This window comes from Lichenostomus cassidix, chromosome Z, assembly GCF_008360975.1.
Source record: "Lichenostomus cassidix isolate B80296 chromosome Z, HeHo_3.0, whole genome shotgun sequence".
In the NCBI taxonomy this organism is placed as follows: domain Eukaryota; kingdom Metazoa; phylum Chordata; class Aves; order Passeriformes; family Meliphagidae; genus Lichenostomus; species Lichenostomus cassidix.
Window position 1 is genome coordinate 15487490 of NC_139511.1, and position 11058 is coordinate 15498547.

Genomic DNA, 11058 nt, shown 5'->3' on the forward strand with positions numbered 1-11058 from the left:
GGGACATTCTACAGCTAAAGTGGTTTTAATATAACATGAAACATGTCATATTATTTCATATCTTAATTCCATAAATAGTGTAAGCCAGCATGGACTGGCACTCTGGCACTCTTGCAAAAACACCCCAAACCAGTCTGTGCTTTCTTCCTTGGTTTTTCTCTTCCTCCTCCTAAAAGTGCTAAAGCTATACTTTCTTTCTCTCCTTTACTTTGCTGGGTTAATTTTAACCTGGATTGGCTTCCCAATCCACTTCACTGCACGGACACACAAGAGCTTGTGTTGTCAAGACCTGGTTTTGGGGCGCTGGGACTGACCTACGCTGATATAAACTGTGTAACTTCGGTGTGTAATTTAACTCGTTAAAGCGCCAATGTCATCTAGGTACAGAGAAAGGTGTTCGGGTTCTTGCCAAGACTGGGTTACTTGTTTGCAGTAGTCAGGAGGAGGTGTTGCTGAGGGGTGTGGCTAGGACGTTATTCTGTATCACCTCACATCCTTGCAACAGGCAGGGGGAAAGAAACTCCGGCTTAGGAGGAGAAACGTGTTCCTTCCCCTGTGAAAAAACAGGGTGGCAGGGGAGGAGCTGTGCGGCATTGTTCATTGTTGTGGGCTCTGTGGTGAGGTTTTTTTTTTTTTTTCCATGTGAATCACTATCCCTTTTGTACACTTTTTAATTAGTGTTGTTGCTGTTACTATTTGTTTTATTTTCTCATTGCTATTTCCGGTAAATTGTTCCTATCTCAACCATGATCTCTACCTTTAGTACCTCCAATTCTTCTCTCCCACAGCCACCCTGATTCGCCCCAATCGAACCTGGAGACACTTCAGAGACAAAGTCAGAGAAGTGGGTGTTTGCTTTATTCAGTGCACAGGATGTGTGGGGAATTCTCTCCGCCAAACACACACCTCAGTACCTCCAAAGGCACAGTGTTATGGGTAAAATTCATGAATATTCATTACATTCTCCAGGATAGGAGTGGTTATACAAATTACTTCTCATAAGTCATTAATATTATTAGCGATGTCTTGTGCTCAATGGCAAAAGGATTCCTTTTGTCCTGTTTTATCTTGATAAGATTAAGGGAATCCACAAGGCCAGAACTGTTATCAGCCTTCAGCCCTGGATGGGCGCCGTGCTGGTGGAAGAGGCAAAAGCTCAAAGAAACAAGGATGGTTGAAGTGCAAATAGATTTGGGTTTTCTATTTGATCACTCCTTTCTCAACCCACGGTGGGGAGGGGGAAAAGGGAGAGGGGAGTGAGCAGCAGGATGGTTTTATTTGGAGAACTAAATTGGAGCATACCCATCCTAAAGCATAACAAGAGGAAAACAAACTCTGACTTGCTTGTCACTTTTCAGTCTCGAGTAATTAACATGCTCATCTTAAAATGGTCTTTGTTTTTCACATGTATGTTCTTCTCAGATATGCTAGTTCACAGATGGTGCTAAATGTGTACCATACTGTGAACATAACTGACTACAATATGTAACTCTTATAGAAAGAACAGTTTGTCTTTTTATGAGGTTGATGTAAGTTTGTCTTTTTATTGTTACATTTTAAAATGTTATTCTCTTCGACAGAATGCTGTGGCAGTATGGACTGTGTCATTAAGGGCTGAGATTGCCAGATAGAGATTGTGGACAGGGGACTGCGAAGCTCTTTTTGTTGTTATGCACAGCTAATTAAAACCAAATAGAAATTAAACCAGATCCTTTGCAAGAACTTTAAGCCCTTGAATGATTGCTACAAGTGCCACCCACAATTTTCTAAAAAACTGGTAGTCTTGACAGAAGGCAAGAAACATCGGATGGGGACAGAGATTGAGCAGGTTAGTTTACCAAAATAAGACCGAGATCTGATACAAGACAGTCTAGAAAACTAGGTAACATTTTCTAAACTGCCTGAGCTCTAATCTTTACTATGTAGACTGAATTTTCTGCAAGAACTTCTATTTCTTCAGCATGCTTGTCTGGAGCTGGCTTTATAGTGATGACAGTGATAAGCAGCTGTGGTAAAACAGATAATGTAGAGCTACTTGATCCATTGCTTTGCTTGGCAGGCCACTTCTATTTTGTTTCTTCTTTTGTTTTCTTTGAGAAGAAAGATGCTGCATGTGTGCAATCTTGCTGATTGCTCCACAGATTTTTTCAGTGGTTCTTAATATCTGTGTGTGACCTCCTGTCATGTTTACAGGAAAAAGGGTGCCAATATGGGTGTAACCAAGCTGAGTGTTCTACTCCCATCGACATCATTTCTGATGGACTGTTAATGATGGGTCATTCACAGTAGCTGCCCAGTGCACACCCAACCCCTCAGGCTACAGGCTGGGTGTTAAAAGAGAAGAGGCAAACCCTGTGAGGCGGGGTAGTTTGTCTTCACCATGACTCAGCCGTGATAACTCTGTCCAGGGAAGCAGCAGCACCACCCATCCTGAGGGGGTCATCTCTGCTAATGGGCCACGATGAACTGAATAGGTACCAGCAGAACAGACAGCTGGAATAACCATGAAGGACTCAAAAAATACCTTATGACTCATAGGACTACATCATTCCATTGTGAAACTCCCCGCAGTAGGGGAGACACTACCTGAACCCCACCACATATAATCCTGAGGTCTGGGGGCTTGGGACACCTGAGAAAGGAGTGGTCAATCGGTAACTAAAGTTAACTATTGAGAGACAGAATATGTGAATTCTAAAACCTAGAAAAACGGGATTCCCTTAATCTTATCAAGATAAGAGCCATTTGAAGCCAGCACAGAAACCACCAAATCATCTCATGAAGGACTGCAGGCTCATGACAGAAGGGTAAAAAGTGCATTGTGATGAAGACTTTTGGGACTTTAATCCTGGAAGGCTCTTTGGGGGTCTCCAAAGACCACTGGGACGTATGGAGTATGCGTGGTGCACATGCTAATATTGATGACTTCTGAGAAATTATTTGTATAACCACTCCTATTCTGGGAAATGTAAAGAACATTCATGAATTTTACCTATAATGTTGTGTCTTTGGAGGTACTGAGGTGTGTGTTTGGAGGAGTCAATCCCCCACACCCGGTGCACCGAATAAAGCAAGTACCCACTTCTCTGACTTTGTCTCTGAAGTGTCTCCAAGGCCCGTTTGGGGCGAATCACACCACCACTTGGCAGACCCAGAGGAGGACCTGAACCTCCACAGGAGGACCACACCTTCAACAGGACCATCACTTTCAACCAGACTGCAGCTTTCCTTTCCACAGCACTGCAACCACCACTTAATCAGACTGTGACCACGACACTGACCAACAGGATGCCAGGTTGTACTCTGACTGTGTGGGTTTAAGCCAGTTTTCTATATCATGGCATTTATGATAAACCCTGAACTGAAGTCTCTCTCAAGGTGTTTGTGTGCGGCTCATTTCTCGTGCTGGTTTACTTTCAAACTGGCACACCTCCTTAAAAGTAGTATAATATCGGGAGGTATTTTTCATTTTGTGTAATAGGAAGGTTTATTTCTGCAGGGAGGAGAAACGGGATAATTAAGAGCAATTCCATCAGCTTAGCTGAAATAATAGAGAGTAAATGATGCCTCCTTTCTTAAAAGAAATCAGTGGACTAAAATGCCACTCTTCATCTGAATTTCAGGTGTTTTCTCCCTGGGCACCCATGTATGGCCATCAGTGAAGACAGAATGGATATGCTGGAAAAATTTTTTGTCCAATTTGATGTGGCAGATCTTTTGTTCTCTGTGCCTGGGAGTCGTGTGATTTTGAAGAACAAATAATGCAGCTATGGATTGGTGAGCTAATGTAGCTCCTAAAGGGTCAGAAATGTGGCAGAGTTGTTGCTAGTGTACCAACTATACACAACTGGAAGAGAGAAGAGGGCTGTGTGACACCAAACCTTTCCCCATCAGCATGCTTACAGGTTTTGTTGTCACACAGAGCTGCTGCTGTTTGTATTACACTTATGATATCCTCTGGATGCTTCCACTTCTTGCAGTTTTATTGGGGTACTGATTACTGACACATTTGGTTATCCAAAATACCTGGCCGCAATATCTCTGTTCCTAAATCATGTTTTGTTAAACACTGAGTGCTTAAGAAATAGGGTAAGTTCTTGAGTTTCACTCTTCATTTGCTAATTCTCTCATAAGTCTGTACAAGTCTGAAGATTGTCAGATGGATTTAATTTTTCAGTTTTTTGATTTCATTAAGAAAAATGAGAGATTAGCCAATTTCAATATAATTTTTTGGCAATGCCAGGTAAGCCACTTTGCCTAATCTTCCAGAGATCTGAGGGATCTCTGGATCTTCATGTTAGCACTGGGACTTTCTTGGAGAAGACACTCAGATCAGTCTCGGACATGGGTAAGATCCCATTCGATAATAAGGCATTCTTTTGAGAATCCTGTGTGTATAAGATGGGTGGATCTTCCAGCGCAGTGGGCGGGTTATTTGGTATTCCGAAATTTGGTATTTGACTTGGGTTTATCAATTGATAATTGGTTTGTGTTATTGATTGAACCTCATTATCCAATCAGAGACGTAGATCCAATTAAAGAATTTATAAAAAGCAAGCAGATATCAGTCAAGACAGCGCTGGACGGGCAGAGGTTCAAGCATACCTCTATGCACCGCACCCCGGCTTACAGAGGACGAACTTTTATAACTCTTTCGTATCCCACTCCCTCTCTATGCCTTGATTGGCGTCCCTTCATGAATCCTTGATTGGCTGCTGAGTCGTCTAGGCTGTCGTGCTCTGCGTTGAGTGGTTGTTACTGGGCCTCCTGGGATGGTCTCACCGTGGGGGTTGCACAGGGCTCTTGGTAGGAGGAGGTTTTATGGTCCCTGAGTCAAATTCTTTTTGCATCTGTCTTGTGGGGGTTGGGCAAATGCCGCCTGTAAGCATCCTGTGGGGGCTGCAGAGCCACCAGCCTGTTCAAGCACATTGGTTTAAAGCAAGAATCATTTTTATAACAGCAAAAAGAAAAATAAATGGAAAGGCAATTTAAGGCTTATCACCCTTTTCAAACAGTTCGTGAACTAAACTGATTGTAATTTATTACAGTTTGTATTTGTGTTTGTATCTATACTGTAATATTTTGGGTCTGCTATTCAGAAATGGGTAGTGGACAATCTAAAGGGGGCATTCTGACACACTTGGTTGCTTTTTGTGACATTGGAGAAATATTGGCAGGTCCCCTAGGGGAACAGCTCCTAGGGAGAATTCAATTTAGTATTGTAATCAATAGCAGCCATCGTGCAAACTAGGCTCTGGAGAAACGTGGCCACAAAATGGAATCTTGAACTGTAATACATTGTCACAGCTAACATGGTTTTTAAGATGGGAACAGAAATGGGATGAGGTTATGTATGCTGATATGTTTTTCACTTCATGGAATCAGATGGAATGGCAGAAAAGTTGTGGCTTGAATCCAGCCCCTGCGGACACTTTTTGTGCTGGGTCTTGAAAAGGAGAATAAAGGAAAATTGTTAAAATGTTGTTCTGCGTGCAGCATAGAACAAATTTGTTCTAAACATCTCCCCAATAAGGAGGATGATTTAGATCTCATGGCCAGCTTAGAGGGGAGAACAGGTAATCAGGCTGCTGAGACTGATATTACAAGGGAACAGGCGCATAAAGAGGCAAATGTAGCACATCTAGAGAAGACAGAGTAGATAGGGAGGAGAGAGTAGATGTATCAAAGAGCAGAGGGTTTTAGTCTGGTTGCAGGGAGAACTAGAACTAAACACAGAGGTGTGATGGTAGTTGCTTCCATTGGACAGTGAGTGCCGATGGTCCATTCACAGTAAAAGAGCCATTTTGAGTAACAGGTCTTAATAACTGGAAGTCAGTGGCTGGCACCTATTTTCTGGTATTCAAAAAAACCTCCACAATATCCAGAAGGTTGCAATTGTGGAAGGATTTTCAAAGGAATGGTACCCCTGGGGAAAGGAAGGGGGTACCTTCAACCCCTCTGGAAAACTTGGTATTAATCAATGTGCATACTGTAATAAAGACGGGCATTGGCAAAAGGATTGTCCACAGCTGAAACATAAAAGCCCCCCTCTCATGGCCATCACCAATGATGACTGAGGGGGACCAGATAAATCTTCCCTGGCAGAACTTCTTCTTACAGCTAAGATGGGGAATGAGCAGATAAATGAGGAGGTGGAAGTTTTAGTAGATAGTTACTCTGTGCTAAAGTTACTCTGTGCTAAAGACAGTAAAAGGAGCTAGTTACTCTGTGCTAAAGACAGTAAAAGGAAACTGGAGCAATGATTCTATAACAATTATTCCTGCAATAGGGAATTGCAAATCTTGGCCATTTTTCAGCTCATTGATTTTGAATTAGGAAAGCAAACTCACCTTTTTTGGAATCTACCCAATTCACCAAAGCCTCTCATTGGGAGAGATTTGTTGGAAAAACTAAATGCTGAAATCAAATTTTAAAATGACAAAATACAGGTTATTATTCCAGAACCTCATTATGTGGAAGCCTATATTTTTGCATCCCAGTCTCTGAAATCAGACATGATTGGTTTGCTGGTGTCACTTGAAGATGCAGCCATTCCTATAGTCTGGGCTGGAACTAGACTGAGAGGTGACCAGGCAATCCAACAGAGCAGATTGAAACCTGCAATGGGACCAGTGAGGCAAAAGCAATCCCCTTTAAAAATAGAAAGTCACAAGTGGTTATTACCCCTTGTGGAAAAATTTATAAAATATGGCCTATTGAAGAAATGTGAATCCAAATTTAATACCCCTATTCTGACAGGAAGGCAAACAGAGAGGATTAGCAGCTGGTACATGACCTTAGGGTCATAGATAAGGGAGTAGAAGATATACACCTGGTAGCAGCAAAGCCTTATACCTTGCTAACAATCTTGAGTGAAAAATGAAAATGGTTTACAGAATTAGATTTGGAGCATGCCTTTTTTTATGCTCCTTTGAGTACTGAAAGTCAAGAGCTTTTACTTTTTGAATGGGAAAATCCAAACACAGGGAGAAGAATCCAACTGATTTGGATGGTACTACTACAGGGGTTTAAAAACAGTCCCACCATGTTCAGAAATCAACTGGCAAAAGAACTGGAGGAATGGAAAAATTGGATTCTTGTAACAGTATGTAGATTGCATTCTGCTAGCTGCTGAAACTATACAGCAATAATGTGATCAGCCTGTGGCATTGCTGAGTTTTCTGGGTCTAAGTGGATCCAGAGTATCCAAAGACAGAGCACAAATAGTCCAGACCACAGTAACCTACTTGGGATTCAAAATCCTCCAAGGACAAAGGAGGCTGGGATAGGAACAAAAAGAAGCAATTTGCCAACATCCACAGCCACAAATGGTAAGAGAGTTGTGTGCATTTCTTGGGATGGTCAAATGGTGTCACCTGTGGATCAGCAATTATGGGTTGCAAGTAAAGCCACTGTCTGAGCTCTTGAAGACAGCTCAGGAGGACCAAACTTACTTCATGGTTACCCAGGTAGACTTGGTTCAAACATCTGTTTATAATCATCTTCATAATAATTGCTGTGAGTGTTTTTGCTTGCCTAATGATTCAGTGTTTTAGCAGTTGTAATGCCTTGTGCTATAAAATGAAATACGGACATTAACAGACTAGTTCCTATAAGGAACTTATTCTCAAGAAAAGGGGGGACTTGATAAGGACAGTAGACCAGAACAGCATTTTACTCTCATTAGGACAGTAGAACAGAACAGCAGAGCCTTGGGGAAAGAGATAAAGGATGTAACTGAGGCAGACAAAAGCCATGCAAATTCACGCAAAATGCAAGCAGGATGCCAGCTCAGCTCTGCAAGGCTGACAAAGTAGAAGTTATGCAAAACAATGATATTGCACTTGCTCACAAGCAGGGGTTGAGGAACAGCCACCTAAGAAGGAGACTGGACATTGAAGATAGACCCCAAAGAACCACATCAGGACTTCTGTTAAGGGTACAGCTGTGTAAAATAAAGTAATACATATACACCGAGTAAGCAGGAATAGCTAACAAATACATAATATGTGTGTATGATAAAAACTGTTTATCTGATGCTTGGGGCACTTGATTAGAGGAAGGATCCTCCATGTGACCAGTGTGCTGCAATAAAGAATGCCTGATTTCTAGTACTCAAAACTGTGTTAGAAACTTTCTGTCTGGTCGATTTCAGTATCACTTCAAAAGCCTGTCAGAAACTGAGTTTGTGTTTCCCTTTAATAGCTATTGTTTATAAATTAACACCAATAAGAGTGGGGCTATTTGATGTTCACACCCAATCACTAATTAGCCAGCAGTCTTTCGTAGAATGAGAATTGAAGTCAGTAGTGGGGAGTAAGCCCCCTTTGTGGACTGCAGTGCCTCCATGGAGTTTTGCAAGGTAATTTGTAGCATCAAGCAGAAGTAAGATGAGTCAAAGATATATCAGAGCCTTCTGCTGATTTGATAGTTTCTTGCAGCGGGGGAATGTCCAGCAAAACCATGCTACATTTACAAACCAAAATGGTATCTTTCCCAGCGGAAAAAATGCAAAATACTTAGTGTGTTGATAAACACTGAAAAATGACAATGCTCAAGAAACAGGCAGTTTTCCTTCTCATTTTCTTTCAGGGATTCTGAAAGGAACAAGCAGCTAAGCGTTAGTAAATGCAGACCCTTTATGCAGGAATAACCATCCCTTCGGATGTACCTCACTGCAGATGGAAGACGTCTGGTAATGGAGTTGTGATACAAAAAGGTTTGCCACTGGCTGCTTGTGACAGAGCATCAGATTGCTGCTTGTGTCCTTTATTTCTGCCACTGAATAAAAGAGGAAAGAAACAGTGCATTTCACAGGACACTTACTGCATCCCTTTATGCAAATCATGTGACAAGCCACAGCTGAATTAAAACACCCCCAGAATTCTCTACTTAATGAAAAAGTTGTGTACGTATTGTGTGGTGGTTGCTTTCTGAACCACGAAAAGAATGAGATTTAATGCATCTGTGGTATCTTATTGTGTAGTCTTATAAAGCTGAATACTAGATTTCAATTATCTGTCATTAAAATGAACACTTGTAATTTCTCCTGTACTAAGATGGGATGTGTAGTGTCAAATCCCCTGCACTTTCAGTTACCATACCATTCATTTTTAAGATGTGCTTGAGATTATATATATATATGTATATATATACATATATACATATATACATATATACATATATACATATATACATATATACATATATACATATATACATATATACATATATACATATATACATATATACATATATACATATACATATATACATATATATATATAACAACAAACAAAGTGGTAAGTCCAACAAACAAGAGTGGTAAGTCCCCTAGAGATTTCATCAGATATTTTCCTATCCTCCCAGCAGCAGTATCTCAAAGAGACCATATTATGCTTTCAATGTATGTGTATGTGTGCACTGTTTTTCAGAAAGCTGCTTTTTTAATCCATTAGTATTTAAAGCCATAAACAAAACCTAATTTCAGGTAACTTTGGGTTTTCATTCAAATCTGAAATGTGAACTTAGTTTATCGCCAAGATAGACTTTTATTACTGGAAGATTTTTTAAGTGTTTTCAGAATTATTTAGGAGGCATGGATAAAACTAAATTTGTCTTCCTTTTTTCAAACATTTCACAGTACTACTGCAAGTTGCTCATGCAGTAATATGACATATAAATACAGACAGATTTGTAATATCTAATTCTTCCTCTGTGTTCATCTGCTCCTGTTGTGCTCTCATCTGCCATTCTTTTTATTCTGCTTCCTTTTCCCTCAGTAATCCTGGCTCTCTTTCTCTCCTCAGTTCTCTAGTCAGGCTGAGGGAACTTGTGGCTTCCACAATGAAGGTTCTTGTCTCTCCATAGTGTCCCACCTACTCTCCCCTGAAATCACTTGAGCTCATTGCCTGGACAGATCCATGCTCTAAGCCAGGCGTTTTGATTTCTGCTTACTGCAGTTTTTCTGAGTTACTTTCTTCTGACCCTCTTTATCTTTTTCGCATACATTCTGGTAGCTGTTCTTAGCTCTCCTGCCTGATCTTCTCTCCTTCATTGCTCCTCTTGCCTTTTGCTTCCTTGGGGTCCTTTTAAAACATACCCTTCTTTGCATATTTTTAGTACTTTGATTTTTTCTTTGATTTCATCCTACTTTAGTGTCACTGTGCCTCACTGAAGAAAGATGCTGTAAGCATCATGCAGTTTTCAACTCTACAAAAATTTTTGGTTTTTTGTCCATTTCTCTGCCCCTTGACCGATATCTTCATATTACACCAAGTTTCTATGTTCATTCCCCATATGGGCCATGCACTTAAGAACTGGACCCAGTGATCCTTGTGGATCCCAGTGATCCTTCCAACTCAGAGTATTCTGAGATTTTTCTTTTTTTCTGAAACTAGCATGACCTTTGTCCCTTCAATTCTTTGCTATTTCTGAATTTCCTCTAAAACATCCTGCTCCATTCCTGTCTCCTCTGCCAAGCATTTTCTGCCAAAGAAATTGTCAGGCTTTTCAAAGGATGTAAAAAGTCATTGCTTTCACTCAGGAACCGTTCCCTTTGCTTGACCTGGCAGTCTCCTCTCTTTTTCTTATTTTGCCTTTTTCCTTCCTCTCACCTTAAAGCATTTCTCCTAAGTTCTTTCTTTTACATGTATTCCTCCTTGTTCTCTGCCTTTCATTTTTGATGGTCATTTCTTCATCCTGAAAAGACCCTCACTTTTATTTCCTCTTCTTTGGATTTTTTTTACTTCCACTGCTTATCACAGAGCTCTCACTACCATGCCTTTATTTTTTTTTTAATTGAGAGTTATCTGACAGCTGATAGTGTCAATTGATCATAGGTATTTTTCCTTAATTTGATCGTATTGCATTGCATATGCCTAATGTCCTTTTAACTAGAACACAAAATTGTACCACTATTTCAAAGTGCTCATACTGTCTTTGCTCTTGCTGATGTTTGAAAAGAGTACATCTAACTCTTTTCTGTGGAAATGAGCATTTAAACTCTTCTTGTTATTTAGGCGGATGACACTGATTCAAACTTTCTCCCACAGTGGC